Source organism: Argiope bruennichi, chromosome 8, assembly GCF_947563725.1.
Source record: "Argiope bruennichi chromosome 8, qqArgBrue1.1, whole genome shotgun sequence".
NCBI lineage: Eukaryota > Metazoa > Arthropoda > Arachnida > Araneae > Araneidae > Argiope > Argiope bruennichi.
The window spans coordinates 43486918-43501978 of record NC_079158.1 but is presented as its reverse complement, the minus strand read 5'-3'; positions in this window follow the sequence as shown (position 1 = coordinate 43501978).

Below are 15061 nucleotides of genomic sequence, written 5' to 3'. Positions count from 1 at the left end.
GACCGCTTAAGAAACATACTTTAAAAATATTAACACTTAGCTAAAAATAGCAACTGAGCACTTCACTAAAAAAAATTGCAATGTATAAGAAAATGTTAATATCCTGGATAGTGATCACTAATGCAAAAAGTTTTAATGCATTTATGCATTGAAACTTTGGCTTTTTTTTTAATTATTTTTCATTATTTTAAAGTTATGATTTTGATAACTAAAAATAATGAAAAACTGAATCTATATTAAACAGAATACATTGCACTAGGGACGTAATAATAAAAGAATATGAAAAAAATGAATCAAGTTCAACCATTAATCAGCAACGATTTATTTACCTTAGCGGACATCAGTTGTCTTCATGGAGTATTTCAGACATTCTGCAGAGATTTAAAATTAAAACGTTTTGTCGTAAATAAGAAACCATTCATTTTGATAGTATTTTTGTTCAAAAATGTTGTTTTTATTTATGCAGAAGCCTCATAGCCTCATAATATTTCTTATCAATTAGGTTGAAAAACAGTGGCCTGGAGGTAAGGTCTCAGCTCGTGAGCCATAGGGTTTTGGATTCGAGACCAGATTCCACAGAATACCCTTCGTGTAAAGGGGTCTGTTACACGTTAAATTCGTCATAGCCAAACGTCCCCCCGCTGGTGTGGCGTGGTCTGCAGAGGGGGGGGGGGTGCCAGCTCAGGTGTCGTCCTTGTCATCTGACCGACGTTCAAAATTGCGAGGTCCGTCCCAAAATATCCCTAGTGTTGCTTTAAACGGGACGTTAATATAATTGAACTGAAATTGTTCAAAAAACAATAGAAAATGATGAAAACGTATGATGAAATTTTTAAATTCTTATATTCTGCAATTCGGTCAATGGTATTTCATTTCTTTTTCTGAATTCCAAACTCAGCAATCATCTTTAAATTCAGCATTTTTATATTCAGTATTTATCTAGATTAATTATTTTTACAATAAATGACGAAATCAGTAACTATACTGTCGAATCTTTTGAGCTTTGATTGATTTTAAGAAGCAAATATCACTGCAATATCATTACAATTTGGTATTTATCCCTTTGCAATCGGAAAATCAATTCGATGCATAATTATTCACTTAATACAAGGGCTTGTTTATCGTTCCGAAAAATAAATATATGCAATTGTTTTAAGTTGAGATTCCCTGAAAAAGGAATTTACATCTTTTTACCATTCTGTAGGTGTTTTTAACAATAAAAATTGAAAAATAAATAAATAAAACGTCAAAATGATGCACCGTCTTGAATGGTGAATGAAAGGCACCTTTCAAATTCAAGTAATTAAAAAACTTTGGAGGAATCATGGACATTCAAACCAAGAATGAGAAATTTTATTTGACATTAAAAATATTCCTTTCAAATCAGCTGGTCTCCAAAGGAGGCTTATATAAAAAAATTAAGAAAATTCCTTCATTTTTCTACTTTTTATTATTTTGATTTAGAATCAAAAATTCTCAAATATTGGCTATGAGCTTAGAGATTATTAACTCGCTTTATCAAATATTTTTATCTTGAAAAAACTTGTTTATAACTTGGCTCTGAAATGTTATGCAGTTTGGAGAAGAAGTGCTGTTAAGATGTAGTTCCGCATTTTCTCCCAAATTTTTATCCCAAATAGGATAGATTCTATGAACTTCTATGAACGTTTGTCTCACTAAAACTGAATTTAAACCTATGTGCGAAAACTGAAGTATATGAAACCATATTTGCTAAAATTTGAGATGGTTCTCAGATTCCCAATATTTTTAATAAAGAATCTATAGGATCTGTTTGAAATTCTTTATCTCAAATCAAAAAAAAATAATTCTTAGAATTTTAAAACAAAGAAGATTTTACAGGTGTATATAGAAATCTCTAAATTAATATCTCAGTGCATTCATACATATGTTATAGAAGAAGATCGGAGTACTAGAAAAGTGGGAGTGGTGTAGAAGTTTGGGGGAGAGGAAAAGTGTCAACTCCAAGTCTTATCGGAATCTATGCCACAAAAAGCTTTAGGAAGATTTGTACGCCAACTGCTAATCTGCTAATCTAAAATTCATTTTCATTTCCGATTCCAAAACTAATGGTTGTAACTATGTAAACATAAGAATACATAACTATGTAATACATCTGCTATACTGTTTAGCGAATTCGAATAATCAATCTCATAATTTGGGACAGCAGTGGCCTAGTGGTAAAGTCTCGGCTGCGGAACCTGAGGATTTGAGGTTTAAGACCCGATTCCACCGAAGAACCGCTATGTAAGCTGCTCTGGTGCACGTTAAATTAATCAAAACCAAACGCCCACCCACTGGCGTGGTGTGGAAGTTTGGAAAGGGCGGTGCCCGCTCAGGTGTCGTCCTCGTCATCTGACCGCGGTTCAAAATCACGAGGTTCATACCAAATTAGCCCTAGTATTGCTTTAAAAACAGGACGTTAATATAACGAAACTAAAGAATCTCATAATTTAATTAAGTGATAAAAGTAATTTATAATGGATCTTCGTTAAACGGACTTTCCATACAGTGCACACATTCCAATGTGAGACAACTTATGCTAGTTGCACTGCATTCTTTGGAGGGTCAATAACTTTTTGAACAGAGATTTAAAAACAAAGACCATGACCACTCATTCGAATATAAAAAAAAGAAAAAATAAATGTTTTTGAGAAGAAATTCAGCTCATTTATCTTAATCACCATATACAACATTTGTCGCTTCTTCCTTAAAGGTTAGCAATTACTGCTAACAAAAATTGAATGCCATTTTAAATCGAGCGTAAACTAGCATTATTGACCCGGTGAGAATGTATCTCGTAAAAGCAACGTCCGAAGCCACTGTAAAGAATAAATGTCTCCAAGTTTTCGACCCTCCCTTTCCTAATTTAAAAGATTCTTAATTATCCGCCACCCTTTCACCAGATTGATTACAGAGACTTTTGGTTTCTGTGTTTGATAGTTGTCTATTCAGAGGAGGTGGGTAATTCCGAGGTGGTAATCCCTTGTTATTATTCAGCGCTGACATTCCATTAGAAAAGGGGTATTGAACTTTGACTAAATGAATAGAAAAGAGAATTTTAGAGAAACTTATGTGTCCTAATGGATGGAAATGGGGTCCTTGATGAGTTTTGGAAATTGGTGGTTTGGAATTTAATTAGATTTTGAGTTTGTATCTATTATTAAAAGATTAAGGAGTGACAGTGTTCAAATAGCAGTTCAAAGTTTGAAATTGTTTCAAAATTAATCCTATTCTTTATCGTGTAACATATGTCGAGAGTTTTAAGTTTTACATTATTAGATTTATTTTTTGTGTGGGATTAGTTTAAAGAAAATATTAATTTTAAATGATTTTTTTTCATACGTAAATACTATAGGGAATAATTATAGTTTATCTATGGTATATCATTTTATACAAATAATAAATAATCGTCAACACAGTATGAGTATGCAAGCCTTAGAAAAATTTTGTAATTACTAATACCTTTATGTTTCGGCCCATAACATTAAAATTTTTAATTTTTACTTTCTTGTATACGTAGTATAGAGATAAAGCGCGTCTCAAAAATATATGGACAGGCGATTTTTTTGAAGTAACAGTTCAAAAAATGAAGCAATTATCATGAAAAAAAATAATGAGTATCTGTAATCATAATATAAGTTTATTACTACAAAGAAATACAGTATAGTTTTTATAGAATATGTGTAAAAAATAATAATAAAAATTGGCTGTCCCAAAAATATATGGACTTTTCAAATAGTTTGTATTTAAATTCAAATTTTGGATCCATTGCTTTTAATTATATTGAAAATCGTATCAGGCATGCTTCGAACTAAATTTTGAAGAAAGTGCGGCTCTAAAGAGAACCAACTCTGCTCTACTTGTTGCTTTAATTCCTGAATATTCGAGAATTGACGACTATGAGCATACACATCCCGTGCAAGTTCTCCCCAAAGATTTTCCATGGGATTCAGGTCTGGGCTAGTAGCTGGCCAGTCTATAACAGTCACTTGATCCTGAGTAAACCAAGCTGTTGTTGAGGTGTGAATCGATGCATTATCCTGTTGGAATTTCCATTTTTTCCCTCCTAGGATATTTCCAATTGGAAGTAGATTGCTTTTGATGACATTTTGATAATCTCTGGGGGTCTGTTGACCATCAAGAAAAGCAATATCGGTTGTCCCGTTAAAGCAGAACGCGCCCTACACCATGAGAGAAACCCTCTTTTTTTTCGACTAAAAAACTCACGAGGTTCTCGTCGTAAATCATGCCAGTAGTATGCCCAGCCGTCAGGGCCATCTAAATTGAATTTTTTTTCATCACTGAAGAAAACATTTAACCATTCATCCGTCCAACCATGTACTTTTTAGCCCAAAGGACGCGTGCTTTTTTGTGATTCAGCATAGGTGTCTGACGCATTCTGCGATATCTATGAAATTTGCTTGACTGTATGCGACGATGAACAGTAGATCTTGAAATTGGAAACGCTAAAGTCCTCGTAATTTCACGAAAAGACTTCTTCTGGGTTGAAACTGCGTGGAAAATCTCTGTCTTCAGAATTTAGTACTCGGGATCTATACCGATGGATCAAAGACCTCAGCAGGAGTTGGGGCTGCATTTTGTGTTATGCAGGATGCAGTGGCTATACACCAGTGGTCAACCAGCCTATTGAAAGAAAACACGGTCTTCCAAGCTGAATTACTAGCACTCAATAGAGCAGTCAAATACGCAACCTCTCTTCCTACATCAGATCCCATCACAATTTACGTCGACAATAAAGCAAGTATACAAGCCTCAAGTTCACCAAAATCTAATAGCCAATTAGCAAGAGATACATTCACCCTTCTTCTTGCAAGTCCTCACATTAAAATTTCATGGATCAAGGCACATGTAGGCTATGAAGGGAATGAAGCGGCGGACAAACTAGCCAAAACAGCGGCTAATGCTAATCAAGATCGGAATGTAATGAAGCTTCCAAGATGTCATCTGAAGAACATCCTCCAAACCGATATGATGACAAGATGGCAAAAGGGGAATGGGAAGAAGGCGAAACAGACCGCTCCACATTCAACATAATACCGAAAGTTTCTCTCTACGCGACCAACTGGAACAGAGCGGATGTCCTTTTCTTCACTGGACACGGCCCATTCCCGACATACCTACACAGATTCCACCTGGCCAACTCTCCTTATAGTTGCTGTGGGGAGATAGGATCCCCAATTCACTATGCCACCGAATGCCTACTGACTCTCTCATGGCACATGAGGAAGCCAGAAACAAGTCTCGAGGAAGAATGGTACAGGAGAGTTGCATCAAATACCCTTTCACGCGGCAAGATCCACTCCATAGTAAACCATATTCATAAATACCAAGACCTCTTCAAGACTACACAATAGCTGAGACCAAAATGCCACTTATCAAAATCAGCCGAAATTATAACTTCAAAAGTCCCTCAAAAGTGCAGTTCTGACGAAGGAAATCAAAACCACAGGACTCAGAAGGACGTTACAGATTTCTGACTTTTCAGTGATAATTTATATGCTTATACATATCATATAGATGTTCTCAATGTAATTTATCAGTTTTTTCAGTTAGTAATCTCGTTTCCCTGTAAGTTGAACCTATAGTGACCATTTGTTTAAGTATCCTTGTCCCCTCTATTCCGTTATTACGTCACCAAAAAATTAAATACAGTCGTGTAGGATTTGACACCTTTGGGATTCTCTCTGGAGAACCCTGGATGGGATAATCCTTTCCATCTTTGTCTTTCCATCGTCTCTTTCTTTCTTTCTTTCTTTTTTTTTTCCTTCCATCTTGTGCTCATCCAACTGGTTAGATAACTTAGTGTTATAGGCACCGGGGGCACAGGATGGCGTTATGTTATGTCTTGTCGATGGGATAATTTTCTTGGTCTTTCTGGACGCTTTTTTACAATAGAATTTGCATCTTTCGACAAAATTTCATAAATTCCAGATCTGCTACGCTTCATTTGTTTAGCAATATCAGAAACGTTAACATTTTGAGTTTTTAAACGCCAAATTTTAGCTATATCAGCAGCAGAGAATTGAACGTTGCGAGGCATTTTTCAAATACTAGAATTGAAGGACGAGCTGCGATTTTATACCCCGAATTTGTTACGTCAGATGTATAGACTACAGAATATGCAAATTTTCGGGTACAGAAGAAATAAAAGCGATTTTTTTTCATTGTCCATATATTTTTGGGACATCATATTTGAATTTTATTTTTTTTACACACAATCTGTGATACAAGCATAATATGTCTGTATTGTAATATACGTATTTTATGATTCCATATACTAATTATTTTTTTCGTGATCATCGCTTTATTCTTTCAATGGTTACTTCAAAAATCGCATGTCCCTATACTTTTGAGACGCACTTTAGTACAGTAATCGTAAAAAAAAAAAAAAAAAAATTGAAAGCCAGATTTTGTCGAATCTCAACGTTTTAGACTTCCCTTAGTTCGAAAAATCCAGTTTAGGAAATGCCTGCCTGCTTTTCTGGGGCAAAGATAAATCAAAAACACTTTGAGAAAAACGTGTGAAATTTAGTGCGGTCTTTACACCAAATATGCAGATTTCTGTCAAATTTTGAGTAAAATTTATTCAGAAGTCCAGTTGTTGTAATAGAAACTACAAAGGAAGAGAGCTAAATAAAATTCAATACACAAATTTAATATCTTTGGTGTCGACACCTGTCAAATTTTGAGCCAAATCCAACTATTTCTCAACTGTCTGTCGGTCTGTACGTTCAGAAACATGTAATTCAAAAACACAATGCCTTAAATATATCACATTTGGTATGAGATTTTGTGACTACAAGTGCAGTTTTTTTCAAATTTTTGTTTCAAGCGGTTGAAAAAAATATGTATAAAAAACAAATTCGATTTTTGGAGACTATTAAGGCATGCTAGGTATTAATCGAGAAAAATCTTACTTAGGATCCCTCGATATATGCCAAAATAATGCCAAAAATTAATATTTCGTGAATATTGTAGCCAGTGCAATGTAAAGAGTTCTCTGGCATGAAAAGTATATTAGAGAATATGAGAAAAAATTTTGAAGGGTCCATCCTCGCTGTTTTTTAATGCTTTAATTGCGACATAATGAGCTTCAAAAGCATTGAACTAGGAAATTTGAAAAGATGATAATTGTAATTACTTGAATTTGCTCATAAAAAAATGTATCAATGGATTTTAAATTACATTATTTTTTTTCAGTTATTATTTGTAAATTCCAAATTTTTTTCAGTCTTTAACCATTATTGAACATGAGGAATTATGTTTCAATTCTAGTTCATAGTGATTTTGTATACAAGATGAATGGGTTATGGTGGCGTATTTTCACCCGAAGATAGGATTGGAAATAGATGCATTAACTCATTCGCTATCAAGTCCTGTAGTTGATAAGTTTTATTGTGATTCTAATTGATTAAAAAGTTAGTTTATGATACTAATTGATAAGAAAAAAAAGCATGGTTCAAGCTGAAATTCATGTTATTTATTGATATGATAGATTTTGAAACACTTGGTAATTACTTTACACATTTCACTGATAATATGTTGCAGTCACCAAATCTATTTAGTATTTATTTTAAGTACTACTCCAAAGTTTTGATGTTTGATTCTGAATCCTATGTTCAATTCCCCATGTTGAGAAAGGATTTGTAATATCGTTATTGGTGTAATTAAGTTATGTTATTGTAAATTTTCATACCATTAAATACTTATTGCACCTTTTATTTGTTGCGTCCTTTTCTTAGTCTTGTCTTGTTTCATTGCCATTAGTCTTAGTTTCTTAGTCTTGTTTCGATCTTTTTGGAAATTGCGTATCTAAACTGTGTTGCCAAAATTTGGCGATGACGAGTATACTCGCCAAGCACAGAGTATATGCAATATGAAATTTTGTCGTAATGAAATGACTTTTATTTTTTGTTTCAATAATTTGCCTACAAACGAAAAGAAACAAAAAATAATTAATTTATTATTTTAATTTGCTGTTAGGGAATGGTATTGAGCAAAACATGGTACAAAAGGATCCTCAACCTGGTTTTTATTAACAAGCGCCCCATTTATTGAATAGTCTAAAGCAATTATGGTTCGCTAATTGCTTCTGGGATGACAAATATAGCACAGCATTTAAAGAAAACAATTCATATTATATGAGGGTTTTTCTGATAATAATTACTAATAACCCTTTATTTGTTCCTTTGATTTCGACTTGGCCTCAAAAACATTTGAACAAACAAACAAACTTGGCCATTTTAAACATTTGAAATTTTCGAATGTGTTTGAGTTTTTTCTAACATTGTAATTCAAACTACAAATTGTCACTACTTATTACTCCTGACGAATAAATTCGACTTAACGCAAAATTTTGTACCTTTTCTATGACGAGTATACTCGTTAAAAACAATTTACTGGTTAAGTCTCTGACAACGAACCGTCTCTGTCGGCTTCTTTGTTTACGTTCCGATGCTATGTCTGTTTCGTAAATGGTTTTTCTTTCTATGTGCCAGACCAACTCTTAATTTGGAAGATGACATTTAAGGATAATAAATGTGGGCGTTACAAGCACTTACTTTCCCAATAAGAATTATAAATCAAACCTTTCGTCGTGAAAACCGATGCTCTTTGGTAAATGGGTTACTTGTGCTGTGTCGCAACCGTGCAGCAAATCGTGATTAAATCACCGAATTCGATTTCAATAACTAATGCATTCTCCGAAAAGTGTTGCCAAATTATGTCAACAATTGCTAAAATACCTTTCTCAGATGTTTTATCTAGCATAAATACGTTTTGCATTTGAATCAAAACTTCACAATAACATTGTGTTTAGTTTTAAAATAGATATTGAATCGGAGAACAATTGAACACTTTGGCTCGAGATATAAAAACACCAGTTCTTTGTTTAAATAAAAAAAAATTGAAATCTGCTATCTCATATTTCAAATTATCATGTGAGAACATTATTTCTTTGTCATGTGGTATCAATCCGACAGAAAAATATCATGTTTTCACATGACTCATATCTCGCAATGACCAACATTTAGAAAAGCGAAGGTTTTTGACCATTTAAAAATCAATCAAGTTCTAAAAAAAAATTTCTCCATGCGTTTTTTGACAAAATCAGGTTTAAATTGGTTTGGAATGATCCCGTGACAGTCAAATTACGCATGCGTCGACTTTAGGGGAAAAAAACTCATCGTTTTTTTTTTTAACCTCAAAATTGTTCGAGCTACAAAACTGTCCTTCTTCGAACGATACTTTTTCTTACGACTTTGCCCTTTATTGGAGAGACAGGAGAATCGGGTACATGGCGAACATTCTCACCAAGTTGTAACTTTTTATTGGCGATAAGTCCTAATTAAGACAACCTTCTTTATCATTTTCTAATAACCCTAATAGCGAAAAATGGATTCCTTAAAAGCGATAAATCGCCAATTTTCTGCCTGTGAATTTTGAGGCTTCAACATCTACAAACAAAAACAGCACCTTCTCGTACGATAATAAACATCGATATTCTTTGCGAATGGAAATATCAAGCTCTTTCCTTGCATAAAAGATTCAACTAAACTCTGCTTCTATCGCTTATTTTCATTTTCACTAACGTATTTAAAGTGCTTCTGTAAGTTTTATTACTACCCATAAAAGTCCCCAAGCTGCTTCTTACCCAAATTTTTGACAAAGGATGACATAAATGTCTAACTCCACTTTGAGAAACAGAAAACTCTCTAAAACTGAAACGAAATGGAGCGACATCTTGAAAAGAAAGGGAAATGTGTGGCGGGAAAACAGAGACGCTAGAGAGAAAATGGGCTGCAGGCCATAAAGTTTTATTCACCGGGAACTGAATGGGGGGTTCCAATGAATGAGTTAGTGGTAAAACAATCAACATGGAAGCAAAGAACCGAGTCTCGAGACATTGAAACACCATATTATCAAATTCTTGCAGAGTTAGGATGAATTCGATCAAAGGCGCCAAAAAACAGAAATTAAAGGAAAATATTTATCTCAACTCGTATTAAAATGTCATTCAGTTTAAAATTCATATTTTAATGGCATTCTTTACACACTTACTTCTTAAATCTATTATTCTTGAATCAAATTTTACAGTTAATAAAATGAATACCAAATTAATCTTCAAAATTCAGTACATAAAAAAAAATTATAGGTGGATATTTTCTATATCAGTTGCAAATACAACAAGATTCACTTTAAAATCAAATATCTGATATATACAACTATAGAATGGTTTTCTTCGCTTCATTAAATACTGTTCAAATATGAAATTTTTAAATTGGTTTTGCTATCATTACCTTAACTGCCAGTCATATTAGCATTATCTACTCAATAACTTCATGTTAATTGTTCGTAATTCTAAACACAGTACAATATCGTAAAGATATCAAAACAAAATTATTGGTCATTGTTAGTCCATAAAGGGAATGTTGCAATTTTGCACACTAGCGTATTTTCAATGATAATATAATATTTTAATACATTCAGAACAAAATAATCTGTTAATCAATTAATTGAATTTTGATTATATACTAGTGGCGGAACCTGGTAATGTATTTGAGAAACAACTCAAGTCTCAAGATTTTCTAATATTTATGACAATGTGTTATAAATTAAAGATTAAAAATTTTAAAAAATAATAATATCAGTTTCTTTAATACGCTAATGGAAGTTAATGCTTAAAGATTATATCATTAAATCTATATGATTTTTAAAATAAACTTTCTATTTTAATCACTTGTTTTAAAATATATTTTAAAAAGTCTGCTTATTTATAATTTTTGCTTATTTTAAGAAGCAAATATTTCAGAATTATATGCAAATTAATTAATATCAGTTTTTCTTTTATTATTTGTTATGAGAGTGCAGCTGAAAAATGAAAAGCAGCAAAAGAAAAATGGGTTAATTTTTAGAAACTATCATCTTTGTAACAAGAAACGCATATTTTTGTATATCGTGAGTACAAAAAAAAGACATTTTCTATCAGCTTGAAGGCATCATCCCACATTTTTTTTTCTTTAGTCTTAGTCACTGTATTTGTAATCAAATCTTTATTGTGAAATTATTGATTGAAAAACACTATATGAACGCTCTCAGTGTAAATTATAAAGAGAGTACATGGAAAATATTCGTTAAATTCTGGCAGAAGTAAAATAAAACTATCCCCAGAGTCATGGAGGTGCACCATATGCATGAGGAGAATATTAACACAATACGAAATTTGCTCACTACCATTTGTGAGTTTTCACTTGATTGTCATGAGATTGATAAACGGCCCCATCGTCATTGATGGGATGTACCTCATTAAAGAGAGTTACGTGATTGGTTTGCAACCCTATTATCTGTGATAGTCTGATCATTCTGATTGTACCATACGGTGTGATGATAATGCAGTACATTTCAATATGATTATAATAGCAAGCAATGTTTAAATGACTATCTTTAATTAGTGAAATGGGGGTGTGGGGTTGCTGCAATTGATATTTCCACCACTTGTATTTTTGATAATATTATTACCCCTCCCAACAATAAAACTTATCTTCAATTGTACTGATACATGTGAGTATTTTACCAATGTTATTCTTGGGCTCAAAGTTTAAAATCTGTTACAAGAATACTCTACAACGATCTCAATTTTTTTCATCACTGATATTGCACATTCGAATAATTATTTAAGAATCTTTTTTCACTTTTCATATTTCTACCCTTAAGGTGGCAGCGAATACCTGAAAATGAATTATAACGTAAGAATATGGTATTGTTTTATTAACTGGTTGGAAGCAATTAATAATTTTAACTTTGATATTTCGTTCTATTTTTAGAAAGAAACATTCAACGGAATACCTCCTTGAAACATTCATTACTACTGCATTGAAGTACATTTCCAAAAAGAAGAAAAAGATTGAAGCATATGTAATTTTTCTTCGCTCTTTGTAAGTCACGATTTTTTTCTTTAAATTTATAAAGCTTATTTAATTATATTTTTAGACAGAAAATGAATTTATCTTGTTCTGTGACATGTTTTGATTCCTGGCTAGAATCAAATCTTACAATTCTTCCTTTGACGCTTCTATCTTATTTCCTAAAAATTATATAGAGAAGTAATAAATACATTTTTATATCACATGATATTGATACTTAATAGTGAAATATTTCCAATTTTATTTATTTGTTTGAAAACGAAAGCAAACCAGTGAATATCAAAGAATTGTCTATAACTCGCAGGACATTGGGGACTTAAACCTTTTCATGAGCTATCCAGAATCTATCTTCCCTCTATCTAACCCTCTTCCTTGTCTTTCAATGACTTCCCACCAGCTACTAACCAATAGAATTTTTTTGTATTTTCCCCTCTAATTGGCTATCAAGGGTGGGCATCACTGCCATTAACTAAAAAGACAGGAGCTGCAGGGGGGAGGGGTAAGAAATAATTATATATATATATATATATATATATATATATAAATGCTGACAAAAGGACACTAGCCGTTAAGTGGTGAAATAAGAGCTAGAAAGATTTGGCATTTGGTAGAAAAATTTTTGTCGTAGATCGAGATTGTTACTCTCATTACTCTGGAAAATGACGCAGAGTAATCTGAAACAAAGAAAATGTTGACTGATACTTAAAGTAACTTGTAAGAGATAAATATTCTGAAGCTTGAATACGTGTAGCGGTTTATTTATGTACTCAAAGTGGCCTTTCTTTGGTATATAATGTAACCAAAAAAATACTCAATTTTTATTTTAATAAAATTATATACATATTCTTTTGTAAAAAGTAATTCCCTTCATTTTAATGACTTTTGTTTAATTAAATGAATGCTAGATAGGTGAATAATTATTTGGTAAAAAAAGGGAACCTGTAATGTAACAAAAAGGTTAAAATATAGTTCGATATTCATAGTATTAGCATTCAAGTATTATAGTTCAAGTATATATATATAATTAGTATTATAGTTCAATATTCATAGTATTATTTACTAAAATAAGCAAAATGTAAAATGTTAAAATAAGATATTCAAAAATGCTAAGATTGTTAAAACTTCCTGAATAATTTGATACAATATTAAATTCGAATTCTATTGACCCTTATCGTGGCAAGATTGCTTTTTTGAAGAAAAGCAAAAAAAAAAATGTATATAGGTAAGTGGTAGCTAAACATTTTATATAGTATACCTCATTTTGTATAGTATACCAAACATACAACTTTATAAAAATTATTTTATAATGGTAGTATATTTTTATAAAGTTGTATATATGGTATATACAAAATGATCATAAGGATTAATAACATCAGAATAAAAAAATCCTAAAGAAAGTATAGAAATGATTTATTTTTTTATACATAGTATCTCTTTTGATAACTCAGCAACAGTGATTCTAACATTGTTTACTTGATCTGATTAAAGATGTTACGTTCAAAACAATATATAATCTCTTTTGGAATACTGAAACTCTCTCTAAACTAGATAGTAATCTTAATATAAAAAAATATTTAGTCGTCGTAACAGGATTTTCATTAAATAGTATAAAGGATTTTTTTTGGGGGGGGGGCAATCGCATCGTATTTCAAAACTAAAAAAGACAATTTATTTGGTATACTTTTGTAAACGATAAATTAAAGAATAAAAGGTATCTTAATGAATCAAAAAAATAATTCCTGGTATGCAATAATATTGTTTTCTAAACTCCTATACCATAGTATTTTTTTTATGACGCAGCTGTTAATAATTATGGAGAAAAGCTAATAATTATAAAGAAAAGGTAAGGCTCTCTTATACTCTCCCTCTTAATTTTAGATGTTTTTTCGTAACGTCTTCCAAAGAACTACGCAATACACTTTTTTTACTAAGTACTAAATATTTTGAATTTTCATATGAGATATCTTTATTTTAAACATTGTGAATACAACTTTTCGTATAAATATCATGTATATTTTTTTTGATAAAACGTTATTTTGTTTAGATAAGATAAAATATTGAAATAATCTATAAATATATTTCGTTTCGTAGTTGCATTTCAAGTTCATTCAATTTGTTTCGTAGTTCATTGCAGTCACTACCATGAAGCAAGTCAAATTAAATAAAATGGGGTAAAAACCAAATATATATATATATAATTGTTCATTTTTGTAACCCTTAGAGTTTTAGCTTTAAACAAAAATTCATTATATGTAATTTTTTTTTTATTTTGAAAGACCTTAGACTTCATTAAATACGGGGGAAAACATATTTTTTCCCATCATCTCGCTTTATATGTCTGTGAATATGATAAAACAAAAATGAAATAACAAAAAGGATTGAAAAATTGTGTGTGGTCCTCAATTTTAAATTTGAATAAAATTTGGAAGAAAATGCTTCTAAACTAAATTGGCCTCATTATTATTCTATGTTCATACGAAAATCAAATACAAGAATCTTGAAACTTAATGGATGTAACATAACATATCGTTTTATCAATGAAAATTTTTTGATTGAATCAATCAAATGGACAATAGAATTGACTCGTTGAAAATCAGTCAAATGTTAGACCAATTCTAGTTAACAAAAAGTGAGAGAAACAAAACTCAAATTCAGTAGCGTTTGTTGAAATCTACATTAGTGTACGTATCACAAGTTACGCCAAGTCGCTTTTGTAAGAAAGAATGATACAGTGAAACAGTTACCCAAGAGCAGCAGAACTACTCTCTTCATTGTTTAGATTGCCATACTGGCCCAAATTCAAGAGGAAGTTTAAATAGATTTCAATTATAATGTTGTCCTCGAAACTGTAGTGAAGCTGCTATAACTCTTCTCAAAATTGTAGAATAATATAAGTTGGTATATTTCTGTTGAAAATTATAAACAGTGACTTAAAAATGTTTAATTACTCCAAATTTTTATACTTTCCTGAAAATTAGAAAAGAAATAAAATGCAAAGATGATTCATTTCACTGTGCTTCGAAGTTGAACATTATACGTGCCTAATTTAAAACAAAAAGGAATATGCCCTCTGGTTATGCGAACAAAATCTGAGTTTT